General features: G+C 37.7%; 1 protein-coding gene across 3 annotated transcripts in view; it reads left to right on the top strand.

Annotated features, from left to right (window-relative positions):
- ABCC4 (ATP binding cassette subfamily C member 4 (PEL blood group)) overlaps positions 1 to 14,482 on the top strand; it is a 141,813-nt gene that overhangs the window by 77,804 nt on the left and 49,527 nt on the right. The gene's annotated exons all lie outside the window — the stretch shown is intronic.

Below are 14,482 nucleotides of genomic sequence, written 5' to 3'. Positions count from 1 at the left end.
CAGTTGCTATTAATCTTTCTCGTAAAAAATTGCAGGAGGATAAATCTGAAAAAGAGCGATCGTACTGTATGAAAATAACATGAATCACAGAATACACAGAATTGTGGAGGCTAGATAAAAAAAGATTTAGTGGATTATCTGGATCCACTTAGTGGATCACACCTGTCATGCTGAGGTCAGGAATGTTTCTTAAGGTGCTATTGCTAGCTTTGCTTCGTCTCTTAATGATAACTTATTCAGGATATAAACCCTGTTTTGATTTATTTAAAAATTAACCAAAGACATTTCAGGTTGAACAGTTTAATCATATTGTTCTTGTTGAACTCTTGAAAATAGGAAAAAAAATTATTCTGAGGAGTAGAAACACCTACTAAGATAAAGTATTTTTTGTAGTTTAGTGAAGTAGCTGAAATTGAGGTGTATGTTTTATTTTTCAGATTTTTACAGTGCCACCTTAAAGTGTCATTTTGGGGAAGAAAGGAACCGTGGTGTATTTTACCTATCAATTACAGTAATTGGGGGTTTTTTTGTGAGTTAGGGAGTTGCTTACAGTGAATATTAGGATTTTTAATTCATGGCCTCTTAATTTAATTTTAATTAATTTAAATTCTTCTTGAAAGTGCAATGTGTTTTTTTCTATAAAAACAATTTTTTGCTGGTTGTACAGATTCTAGGTCTTCTTCATTCTCATTAACTGTCTTATTAGACAGAATATCTTTATTTCAGCTGGCTTGAAGCTATACGTATGTGCCTTTCTTTTTGACTGGAAGTTCAGTTTGTCCTGCAGTCCTTCCTTATCCTCTTCTCTTAGCGTACGATTTGCATCCACAAAGTCAAGCCCATCTGTCCTGCCCAGTGTGCTGCTTGTCCATTGGGCCAGAGGGGTTTATATGTGCATCAGTGTGTCCCCTTTACAGCAGACTGCACTGTGTGTGTGTTCGCACTGTGTACTGCTCATGGCCAGAGCATCCTCTGGGTCCTGTGATCCTGAGATAAAATGATTAACCATTTTCTTTAGTTGTGTGCATTTACAATAATAATATGAGGGTTGTGTTGCAAGACAACATGGTGGTTTTATAGCAAGAAACTGAGTGGGTGTTTTGCGCGCCCTGGCATGTGGTTTAAAGGCATGTGGGGTTGTCTGAGGATGCAGAATTTGCTGGGAAAATGTTACAGAAGTCTGCAAAAGCAGAGGGAGCCACAATTGGTGTGATCTTGTCCATACTTCCTTTTGGGAGCAGACCCTGAAGCAAACTGTCTTGAGAATTGCAGTGTCTTACTTTTGACAGAACAAACTGATGTGCTTCAAAAGAAGGCTGAGAGAGTGTCTACCCTGTGTGCATGGCACATGGTACAGAGTGTACAGAGAGAAACATCTACCAGCACATTGGAAAACCTAGTCAGTGACCAGTGTATAGATCCTTCAGGCAGTGTGTGCTTTCCAAAACTGAACTGGTCTGGAATGAAAGAGCGAAGACTGCTTCTCTAGATGTGATTGTTTTCTTCTTTCAAGCTCCTACTGTAAACCACATTTGGTAAACATTTTCCTTCATCTTGATTAATTTATATGGGTTTTTTTTTTTTTAATTGGCTATTGAATTATTTTTCAAATTCTGGAGTTTGTTTTTTTAAGTGAAAAGTTTCTGCTTTCCAAAAAACAAAGTAGATTTTACAAGTCCAGTAGAGTATTAAAAAGACAAAAAGACACTGTGGTTCAAAGCTTGCCTTCTCTATTTGGCATCAGAAAAGAAAATTTAGGATCTTAGTGTTGATTAATAATGCACTGCTATCCATAAGAAAAAAACACTTTCTTCTTGGCAGGTTTTCTAAAACTTACTCTTCTTGATCAGCAGGCTTCTTGCTTAGTGGTTGCTTTTGAAATTCAAGAGCAAATATGTATTTATTTCTGATGAAGCAGAGATTTTTACAAAAGATAAATGCTATCAATAATGATAGAGATCTTTTGTCACTTGTTTTGTTTGCAGGTGTCTTTTATAACACTTCTTATAATCCCTTCAGGAAGAAATATTTTCTCCTTTCTAAAAACAATATTAGCTGGATATAAAAGCCCTGATCCCAGCCATTATTGTTGATTCTTTGAGAGACATTTCCCAACATTCATTGTTTAAATGGTTGTCAGGAGGAATCAAGTGAAACTTAATAAACAATGCAGTAACTGGTTCATCTTACTTTGTGTGTAGAAGCTTTTCTTGAGCGGATTTGCATTGAAGAAGTGGTCGTTTTTCAGAGTTATTGCTGGGATCATTGTGGAGCATTCCACCCTTTTACTGTATTGGCAAGTGAGTGTGTAATTTCAGCACAAATAAATACAATGTGATTGGACACTCAAAAGCTACAGCATGAGCCAGTTTAAATACCGATAAATAAACAATTAAATGCCACCTTCTAGTTTCAATATTTTTGTCATTACACAAAATACAGATGTTTAAGCAATGGTAAAAATTGATAATATTCTTTTTGGAGTAGGTAATAAGATTTATACACTGCACTACAGCCATAATGAGCATTATTAGTCTAGACAGCTGAACTGGATGAAAATTATTTCTTTGAACAGAAAGAATTTAATTTTTTACATCTTCCATTGAGTTAAGGAGAATAAAGACTCTCTTCAAGACAGTGGATAGTCTCTGTACACTTTGTGGTTAATGCAAAGTTGAAAGGTATGTGGCAAGCACAAAAATGCATCATGAACCTTGTGTTTTCTTTTGAAAATCTGATTAGATTTTACAAAACCATATCTTTGCAATATCTCCCAAAGTAGCTACTCACATTGCATTTAAAGTTTTCTGCCATATTTTCATCGTTCGGTTTGAAGTGCACCAAAGACACCTGTCTTGAGAGGTTGAAGGGAAGAGAAGCAGTCCTCACTGGAAGGCAATAGTTTTTTTCTTCTTATGAATTTTAACAACATATGAGGCATCTCATGTTAGTGCAGCTGACTGTGTTTTGTGGAAATCACTGCTGTATCCACAAGGTTTATGAATTAAAAATAAGTCTCTTTTATGAGAACATGTTTACGGCTATGTTTGACTACATGGCTGGAACAGAACACTGTGGGTAGATGTGAATTAGAAAAATTGAGAAGAAACCGAAGGTTAAGTTAGGTGTTTCAGCTAAAATATCTTTAATGGTACAGTCAGAGTCCAGGCTGAAGCTCATTTAAGTAAAAAAAAAAAACCTTAAAAATCTGCAGTCTAAGCCTGAGTCTTATCTTCTGTAATGAATTCTGGATGACCATAAGGTTCTGTACCAATTCTCCTAAAAAAGTAAACTAGAAAGCAATGCTATGTTCAGAATGACACTTGTTATTTCTACTAAATATGGCATTAAATTTGTTCGTAAAATCAAGTAGTAATCAATGTTTGTAGGTTGACTAAGATAGTCAAAAAACGGAATTAACTTGTTGCTGAAGATGATGGGCTTTTGGCTTTTTTTTGGTGAGCTTACATATTTTTAATTATTGTTATCCTCTTTAGCCTCTGTCTGCATCTCGTTCTCTGAACGAGAGAATCTCTTGTTTCTTAACTGGAGTTACGTGGTTTTGGCAGCTCCTCTCCAGCTAAGTTACCTCATCACGTAAAGGACAACTTGTGTGAAGGTCATTACAGTGCTTTAAAACTTTCTAAGAGGATTGAAACACCTACTTTATTTAGATATAAATGTTCTGCCTTAACCTCTGTGTGAGTATGAGGTTCTGTGGATGTGTACTTCACTGCTAGGTGCGTGGTCTGTAGTGTAAAATCGTAGGCTCACAGGATGCTTTGGGTTGGAGAGGAGCTCAAAGACCATCCAGTTCCAAACCCCCTGCCATGGACAGGGACACCTTTTACTAGACCAGACTGCTCAAAGCCTCATCCAACCTGGCCTTGAACACTTCCAAGGATGGGGCATCCACAGCTTCTCTGGGCAACGTTTAGCTCAATGCAGCACTAATAAAACACAATGCACTAATTGGGGAAAAAGTCAGCCAAGAAATAGAATACAGTTTTGAGGAGGTATTAGGAATTGAAATTAATGAGGGGGTATTAGGAGTTAAGAATCCAATATGTTTAATAGTGGCTTATGCACATTAGCCCAGATATTCCTAAGTGGCCAATATTTTGGATGCTGTCGTTTTGAGACCTCATCAAAGGCTGAATCATATTCTGGCTCAAGATAGATCTTCAGAGGCTTAACATCTTTAAACTCTGATCTCAGACTTTGCCAGATGAGTACCCAAACTGATAAACTACTGCTTGGAAATTATGTCTGTAAACTGATTGAGTACATAGGACAGTGAAATATATTTTGGACTTCCTGTTGGTTTTGTAAATTATTCTGGTAAATTTTAAAGGGATTATTTTCTCTGCAGTTTCTTTTCCTTGTAATTTTTCAGTGATCTTATGACTTGTTAACAGAGTTGATTTTCTGCTTTAGTTTCAAGTGAATTTGAGTAATTAATGTGATGGCCCCTTCATTTTGATTTCTTACCCTGTGTTAGATTGAGGGGAGGGGTAAAAAAATCATGATCTGTTTTGTTTCTGGAGAACACTGTGAACATGTGAACTATCTGCAGCTGCCCTTGAAAAAGGGCAGTGATTTATTGAGGAAAACTGAATTGCAAAACCTTTTTCCTCCCCAAAATCAACAGCTTGACTGAGTTTAAATAACTGACTTTTCATATCCTTTCATCACACACAAAGACCTAATCCTGAGACTACTTGAGCCACCAATGTAGGCTGTGGCTGAGACCACCACTGAATGTGCCATTCCCTTCTCACTACACACAAAACACATTGACTGCAGCTTTATGGAGTGAAAATAGTGAAGAAAAGGAAAATGTGAAGGAGATGTCCACAGTCATTTCTTAAAAAAAAAAAGAGAAAGGGGGGAAGAAAAAGCTGCTGCATCTGGATATTAGGAACAAAAAGTGCCTCAGACTGGAATAATAGCTTGGGTCACTTGCATTCGTATGTGCACAAGAGTGGAACTGCCGTTCCTTGTTTCAGTACCACTGACCCCTGCATTTTATTGTGTGAGGATGTCAGGGAAAGTGTGTAGAAGGAATTTGAGGATCTTTTAGTTTAACAATGACGTTGTTATTTTGTGCTTTCTGTGAGAGGTGGGACTCCTAAGGAGTTTGTTGCGTTGTTTTTTCCAGTTTAGCTGAGTTTAGTTTGTGTGCATGTGTGAGTTTTGAGAGGTATTTTTATTCATTAAAGAATAATTCTTTCTGTGTGTTTGCATGTGTGCATTCAAAATATGATCAGCAGTGTGTTGTCCCCTCAGTAGTGGGATCTGTGTTAAATGTCAGTATACTCTGTTGAGCCTGGTACATAGTGCAGACCTCTGAGTACCTTGGGTACTTTTAGCTTCCCTTCTGCTGAATCATGGTGGTTTTGCTGTGCTGAGGTTTAGATGAAAAATAATTAAAGAAACACAAAACAGTTGCCTGGTAACACTTGACAACTGAAACCTTATGAGACTTTTTCTTGCTGTACCTTCCCAAGATGCATATTAAGGGCATCTCGCTATTGCACAATGGAAGACCTAAGAAAAAAGTAATAGGGGTATATATTTTTTCATTGGTAACTTTTGAGCTCTAGTTTCACAAAAGGTTAAAATTATCATTGCAATAAAATCCTAATTTTTCCTGTGATCATGCAGTATTTGCATGTGCTTTCAGTTTTGGTCTTTTTTTTTTAAATTAACCTTGCTGTCTCATTAAAAACAAGAAAGAAAACAAATAAAATGGGTGGGAAGTAGTGGAGGAAGAGGAGACTTGGGTTGCATTTGTGTCTCCAAGGCTAACACACAGAAGCTGTGAATTTAGCACAGACATTTGTCTAAATAATGCAGTTTTTTATTGACCTTTTCTTCTCTGTCCTTGAATGTCTTGATTGTTAAATCTCAGTAGCCAATTAGTCTTGTTGATGGTGACCAGCAGTGGGAGATAATCTATGCCAAAGCTATTGCTGTTCTTTATTTTGTACCTGTCATCACATTCCTTTGAATGGAAGGGTGAGTATCTTGCATCCTACAGACTGAATATTTACTCAGATTGGTGGTGTGTGTACAGAATAAAATGTGTAAAGTCTGGAGTCCCTGCTAATGGGTGAATTCCTGTTTATATATGGACCTCAGTATTCCAGGGAAAGCTATGGTCTGTTCTCACTATAGTGGCTATGTATCCCCAGCTTAAGCCTTTGCTTCACCCCCCCCTTTTCTTTTTTTAATTTTTTCTCCTATTTATGTTCATTTGTAGATTTTTTTTAAGAATAGTTATGCATGCGATTTTCCACACATTAGTGTCAAGGCAGCAGAGATCACTACTGTAACAAAGCTAATTTGTGTAGGAACATAATGTAAATGCTTAAATATTTTATGGTGTTTATTTACTTGGTATTAATAAAATTGGAAGATGCAACACTTTATCTGACACGGGAAAGAAGGTAAAATAATACTGAAAATGTGGTGTCATTGCCTTCTTGTCCTCTTGCTTCCTTTACTGCTTTTCTTGTTTTTCTTAACTCATTTCCTTTTAGTTTTTGCACTTCTGCATTTATGTGGTAAAAGTAGGTCAAAGTTTTGTACTGGGCTCCTTTCATTTTCTCATTTGTGGAATACAAGTGGTTTGAATATAGTGCTCTGAAAAATAAAGCTGGTTTTCAGTTAGTGGAATTCTGTCTTTTTCTAGAGCATTGTGAGGTGCAGTCTTTATCCTAATTTCTCTAACATTTGAGCAGACTGAGGTTTAATGTTACTTGTTCTTGCAGTATTTTGATAGTTAGAACCTGTAAATACAAAATTACAGTCAGGTTTAAATAATTCCTTCTCCAAATGGGCTTCTGTGTTTTCTTTATCAGATTACTTTCTATATATTTTCAGATCATAGAAAGCAGGATAGTTGTATGGCAGTCCAGTGATGTTCCTCCTGTTCTGTGTGGTTTGGAAATTTCCCCACTTTGGTTAAGGTGGAATTTGTAAAAGTTCCAGAAAGAGATTCTGTTCATTTGGGGCTGTTCATATCTGTGTTGGAAGGTATTTCCTCATTTGCTTTTCTTTTAATGAAAGAACACAAAGAAATATTCTCTAACTGTATTTATGTAGGCAAGTGAACTTATTTTCTGTAGTTTTCTCCTTTTCTTTTTTGTCTTTCTTTGTGTATATACTACTGCTGTTTTTAGAGCTAGAGTGGGAATTTTTATTATTATTTTATAGGTTATAGGTTTTTACAGGTTTGTTAGTATTTCCCTGACTTTGTAAGCACTATCACAACCTATCATATCTGTGTCTCAGACTGGTGATTAGTTTTAAGACTTATGAAAATCATTAACATTTCTAACACTTTACAGTAGCCAGAAATATTTTAATTCTGCTGTCAGTCACAGAGTGTAACAATCCTGTTCCAAATGGTGATAAGTACAAATCTTCTAGATTGCCTTTAACTACTGATATACTATAGATAGGACAATGTCTGCTTACAAACAAATTAGGATTTCACTGTTCGGCAAAAGGATTGGAGATTTCACTTTTGATTCAAGAAGGAAGGAGAAACTTGGAGGTAATTTAAATTACTGAGCCATGTTGCTGACTTTTGTGTGTGTGTCTGTGTTAAATCATTATGCCCAAAACAAACATGTAGGACAAGGAATTATCTTTAGCAAAAATAAAGCCTTCATCTCTCAGAAATGTTCTGCCAGGGTGATGTGTGCATCTGCACAATATAAGAACTTTTTTCTTGCTGAAGCTGATACTGTGGCTACTTGGTGAACTCTGCAGCTGATTTGAAAATTCCAGATGAGTTTGTTTGTCAAAAGGTAGAGGAGAATGCTGTGTGGGCAGTTCTGTATGACAAAAGATGAGAGCTCAGGCAGTAACTGAATGTCATACATCTTTTTATTACATCTACAATAAAGGACATTTTTGTACTGTTTAAAATAAATTGATTCATTTGGATTGTACTCCTGAAATAGAAGTCTGTGTATTTAGGCTCTTTCAAGGGCTTAATGAGACCTATTCCTGCACAGTGGAAGAATAGGATGCTGAGCTATTTCATTTTCTTTCACAATCACATCCCTAAACAATTTTCTTAATGGTTTTTAAAATAAGTCTAATGTTTAAATAAGCAGAGCTCTCTTGCTATGAATGTCACTCGTATGCTAAAATAAAGGGCTTAGATCTGCTTATAAAACTGTTGTGTTTGGTAGCTGGTTCAGTTGTACACCCTTCTGTCAAACTCAACATAACACTTTGAAAACCAATTTTTCAATTTTCCCACTAATAGTCTGGATTTTGGGATCAGATCAAACTTAGCTATCAGTTACTTTTGTAAGTGTGCCCTTGTTGATGGTTTGCAATAAATAAACCTTCTGAAAAACCTTCCTGATGGTTTGCTGCATATTTATAACACATAAAGAATGAGCACACACTTATGACAGTAATTGATGTTTATTCTCTGCTGAAGAATTTTCTCTTTACTCACTGGGTTCTGGACATGCACAGAGCAGCTGAACTGGCTGAAAGCTGATGGTGGTGGAGTGAGGCTGGCGCTGATTAGTTTAAATATGCTGAAAGCATCAGACCACTGTTCAACTTTTTGGAGATGAGTGATCACTAGATATCGTGTAGTACTGAAAAATTATGAGTCAGGAGTTTGTTTTGAACAGGCAAGTAGTATTTTACAGCCCTATCCAAGTGGTAAAGCTGTGGGGAAGTTAAGTGGAAAAATGTCAGGGACAGGTTAGAAAGCATTTTTTGCATATCTCCTGTGAAAGAGTGTGTGATCTGAAGGAAAAAGAAGGTAGTTTTATTTTTTAGGATAGCTGATGCTGTAGTCCATAATATTTTCATAGTTTTCATTTAACTGTGGCAGAGTGGCTGTTGTGGTGTTTACGGAAATATGAGTAGTTCTTCATTCCACCTAAAAATAAATACATAAATAGTGTATTTCTAAATAGCAAGAACAACAATAAAATGCTTAAAAGCTTGTAGTTGTTGTAAGGCAGAAGAGCTGTGTTACTGAGGAATTGGTACTCTCTTTAACAGAAGAGCCACAGTTTGAATGTAGTACAAAGCTTATAAAGTTGTTGAAAGACCCAGAATTAACTTCTGGTGAAAGTTAGACTTGCCTGAGCAGAAAAGGTCATACAGTTGAAAATGAGGTATTCTTGAGGGGGGTGCACAGCTGCTCTGGCATTATGGCCATGAGGGACAAGAGACCTGAGGCAGGAAACTACAGGGCTCAAAGATAAAGTTTGCAAAACTGTGACATGTGAGGTGGCAGCGTCTGTGATAAGCAGAGTTTTGCTAAACATTTTAAAGAACTGCAAAAAAATAAAAAAAATGCATAACATGGGTGAAAAAGGGATAACATCATCATTAGCTCAGAGGAATTCCTCACAGGAAGAGTGGACAGTATTTCAGCAAGTAAATTAATGGACTAGACCATAGGAACATATCAGTGGTCTTTCTAATACAGTGGTTTTTGTCCTGCAGCAGCAATAGGAGATGCTGTTCATGGAGGGCATGAGCTGCTTTTTGTTATCCTTTCCCTGTTTAGTACCCCAGCACTCACAGTTTTTTACTCATGGTGTCAAACAGCCTAACTTTTCCCAATCCTTCTACTGTGCATTGTTTGGATTATTTTGTATTGGCCTGTAAGATCTGCCTCCTGCATCCTAATAGCCTGAAAGCAGTTGTTCTGTTTGGGGTTTTTTGTTTTCATTCTATGTGTATGTTTTCCATAATTTTCACTGAAGTAACATCTGCTTTCAAAAGGGTTTTTTGAGTGGGATAAGACTAAGACAAAGATCAGTGAATCAGCTGATTCACAAAATTTTCTATTTTGTCCTTTATTCACATGTTTAGCACTTTACCAGTCTGCTGGTAAAGTGCTAAACATGTGAATAAAGGACGAAATGGAAAATACACCACTTGTAGCAGTACTAAGGAGTAAAATACCCTTTGTTGAATCAGGTGTTTTGATTTCTAAGCCTCTGTACACAGTGGGGCTGTCTTGGGCTTATATAGCTGGGGAAACATAATGGAAATTACTCTTAAGAGGTAGGAGGGGAGCAAAAGTTGTCAAGCCATTCTTCATTTTCCTTTAAAATTGTGAGTTACTCAACAGCAAGGACTGACAGAGGTGATACAAAAATGCATTTTCTGGGAATCTTAAAAGCAAGTGCAACAGCCAACAAAGTGACCACACTTGGCAATGGGGGTGGATATTGGAGGCACAAACCCTCTAAATTAATATGATTGAAAAGGGATGCTTTCTGCTACCTGAGGAATAACTCTGGGAATGTTGGGTGATGCCAGACATTTTTCTGTAGTGTTTCAGGCAGGTTCTGGCAAGAGCTGTTGAGAAAGCAAAGCATGTATGTGTGCATGTGCTACACACTGATTAATGCTGTTTCCTCAAGATACCATGTAAAGTTGTGCTTGGCATCTGAGGTGTTTCACAGGAAGAAAAACTGTAGTTTTCTTGGTGTGAAGACCCCTGTAGTTTATGTGAATAGTTCTTATGTGTGCACTTTTTGTCCCTTGGGAAAAGAGCAATATAAGAATATAGCCAAGGCTTATTCACAGAAGTGACAAACAGCACTGTTGAACAGCAAAAGCATATTAACTCTTTATATTATTCATATGGGAAAATCACAGTAAAGTTATAACTAACTCCTGTGACTTCAGGAAGACCTCTCACTTTTCTATAGATCCTCATTGCAAAGTTGTGGTTTGCTGCCCAAATCACTGAGAACACTTCTGTGCAGATGTGCTTAGGAGGCACAGGGAGCACTTCAGAAAATCGAAGATCCTGTTCAAGATTCTGCTGCTTATAGATACAGAAATATATTGTCCACAGCCATTTACAAGAATGGCTATTGGCACTGTCATTTTGTGTATGACAGTATTGGTTTCCCTGTATAGCGGGTATGAGCAGGAGCTGCATGCTTAAGTAGAGGCTGCAGTTTTGGCTCTGATAAAAGCCAAAGCTACAGCCATGGAAAATCTGTATTAGCTGGAAGTAACTTACTACCATGGCCTAAGATCCCTGGCAAAAGAACTTCTTACATGATAGAAGATAGTTTATTTTTAGAAAGAAGATAACCTCTATATGTTGTAGGAATATAGTGCAGAGTTTTAAGGGATGAGTGTTTCAAGTGTCTGTCAGAATCACCAAGTCCAGAGCTTGGTTATGTGTCTGTTTCTAAAGCATGGTATCTGGAAGTCTCAGAAAACATATGGACTGTGATTTCTGAAAACTGCTGTGACAGTCAAGTTCTGCATGAGACAGTTAAGCCTCTTGGCCCAAGGTGCCCAGAGAACCTATTTCTTATTTCTTTTAGGGTAAGAGTTTACTGATGATAGGATACTGTTTGAACATGAGAGTAGTGGTGGTGGTGGTGCCAATGAATTAAAGAAAACCCCCTTTTTATTATAAGGTCACTTGTTAAAGAACAATTGCACACAGCTTGCTGTGACCTCAAACAAATATTAAGGCTTCTCAGTTAATGACAAAAAGCATGCCAAGTCAAATGAATGAGCATGTTGGTGGCATAGAAAACATTTGCCCTGAGGAGCTCAGTATATGCTTGTTCACTTGGAAAAACAGCGATCCAGAAGGACTGTCTTGTAGAGACGAGAACAAATAGGAGGTGCTAGCATTAAGGATGTGATTGGAAATTTTAAATACATTTCTGGCAGATGTATTCAGCCTATTTGCAGTGACATTGATTTAGTTCAGTAGCCCCTTGTTGACTAATTGCAAATAGCAGGATTGAGAGGAGATGAGAACATCTCGCAGGACATAAGATGAACTTGCTCTTTTTGGAGCTTTTAGAGCTGGCAGTATTTAGTTCTTCTGTTCTTCATTCAATTTATCTGAAATTATAATTTTCATTTCTTATCCAGCTGTGTCTTTTTTCCCCCTTTCAGTGCATTGGTTGTCATAGTCTTTAAATTCCTTATTTTCTTGAGCACATTTTCCTAAAGCTGAATTAACACTGATTGAGTGCTGTCATTCCTGTCAAAGATTGCTGTCCTTGGTTCCTTTAGAAAAGGACATTGTCAGAGGTGCCACTTAAATATTGTATATCCCATGTGTTCTCCTGTACTCATAAATCTTGATTGCATTTTTGCTGAAGACGAATGTGTTCCTGACAGTTTGATGCAAGCAATAGTATAAACAACTATATATACTTATTTTTAACCTGTTCCAAAAGAAAACCCATAAATTTTATTTAAAAAGTAGTTTGAAGACAAGACTGCTCACCTCAACTCAGCTGCTTTAAGTGAGTAAAATGAAGTAGAATTGTTTAGGTGCTAGTTTTTCTTTGGATGTTTTCTGTGGCTTTTTGTAATAAAGGGGAAAAATGCAGAAAATCTACACTGTGGTTCTGGGTGGAGCTGGCTTGAGTAGAGTGTTTATCACTCTGATCTTCTCATTGCAATGTCATCTTCCCAGGGAAACTTGTCTTCTGGTGTCCCAGTGTAACCAGCCACCTGTGCAGTTTTTCTTTAACAGAGATGCAGGTCAGTCAGTCCAGACAGTCTGGTTTGAAAAAGTCTGTTTGAAGGAAAAAAAAAAAGCATTCAAGGATAAAGAAAATGTCAGAACTGGATTAAGGATTGATTGTACATGCAGTTATTTGGCAGAGTCAACAAGGAAATAAGTTCTGTCAGGGGTAGGGGAGAAGGAGGAGGAAGGGTGATGCCAAGCAAGTATGAACAGAGTGGGGTTTTGTAGTTTCTTGACATGGCTTTACTTCAGACAGCACAGTCTGACTGAGAGTGCCTAAAGTTAATGCAGTGAAGGTTCAAAATGAAGTCGAGGACATGTGCCTTTGCTATTATTAAATTAGTATGGCTTTGTGGTAATGTCATGGGCTAATATAATCCTTGGGAGTGTATATTGGGGCCCAGGGAGTAGTATTTGAGAACTGGGGCTGAGTAGGTGTACTTGGCTTCTGCTTAAGTATTGGTAAAACCAATCCTGGATTGCTGCAGTTCTTGTATGGGATTTGACTGTAGATTTGGTCATCAAAATTTGGCCTTGATGGGCTTTAGATGTTTACTTTTTTGTAGTCAGAGGGCATCAAGTAAATACAGTTAGTGGATTGTAGCAAAATACTAAACCATAGGGTCATTAGGTATGCACTTAAAGGTTAGAAGAAGTTACTACCATCCATGGACCTGTTTAAAAGATGCACAGACCATGCTTAAGGACATGGTGTAGTAGGGGACTTGGTAGTGCTGCATTAAGGATTGGACTCTTATGATCTCAGTGTCTTTTCCAGTCTAAACAATTTTACTATTCTATTCATCACTTCTAAAGTGTTAAGCTGGGACAGGAGTTTCACTATGTAAGCCACATCTGGACTCCCACAAAGAGGTTTCCAAGTCTTGAATCCCATCCCCTGGGCTCCTCTCATTGATGGGAGATCCTACCAAGTCAACAACTGCACGTCCAGAATAGTGTGGGTTCCTATGGTAGTAGGTCCTATACCATGTTTTTCTGCTCTGTAGTTGTGGTACAGAAATACCTGCTACTCCTAGATCAAGACCTGTTGGAGATAGAAGCTCCAGAATACTGCTCTCAGCACCTGTAAGAATAATGGAGAAGTAGGTCATCAGATGGTGAAGGGAAAGCATGTTTCACAAGTGAACGTGCTGATCAGAGCATTCATTTCCCCAGAGGGTTATAGTTGGGTATGCCTGCTGCAGTAAAAGAGGAGATTTTTAAGGGAAAAAAAAGCCACAGTAAATGGAGTGACTGACCAAATTATGAGGGAAATCTCTCAGGACTCTTGTAAGCAAGAGGGTAACTCCCAACAGAAACAACATGTGCTTTTCTGAACTCTAGGGATAGACTGTGTGCTGGCTGTGTGTGGGAGATTCATCTTTCTCCAGGGAAATAGAAGCAAGTTTGAAGGTGGACATTGGTCACTTCCATCATCTGGAAGTGATGGTGTTTTCCTGAAACTATCCAGGTCTTTTTTTGTCTTGGTAGCCAGTGCGTCTGTTGCCTTTTGTGCAAGGTGGCCTTGTTTCAAATACTGTGCAGATAGCTGCAAAATGTAATTCATCAGCTCCTGTGTTTTTGTCTTGGTTGCTTTTCTTCTTTTTTTTCAGTTTAACTGTTACTTTCTACACAGTCATTAGATTTTGAAAGTTAAAATTAAGAAATACATTAAAAGGTGCTGGGTTTGTAGACCATATTTCTTTTATGTAGGAAAATCTTGGACTTTTGATACAACTTTCCATTGTAAGCTAGTTCTTCCATGAGAAGTCTAGGTACCCAGTCCTGAGCGTTTCTTGCTGTTTGTCTCCAGAGAGGAGAGACACCAGACACTTATGTTACCATTATTGTCACCCTGCTGATTATCTTGGGTCCTGCAGCCTGCACACGGTGAAGTTGGTAGAAGCTGGGGCGGTCTCCAGCTGCAAAGGTTGGTTGTCTCTTGTGAAATTCAGGAGC

Source organism: Molothrus aeneus, chromosome 2 (genome assembly GCF_037042795.1).
Source record: "Molothrus aeneus isolate 106 chromosome 2, BPBGC_Maene_1.0, whole genome shotgun sequence".
NCBI classification, from domain to species: Eukaryota; Metazoa; Chordata; class Aves; order Passeriformes; family Icteridae; genus Molothrus; species Molothrus aeneus.
Note: the sequence above shows the minus strand (reverse complement) of the source record. Positions and strands in the feature narration are given on the sequence as shown.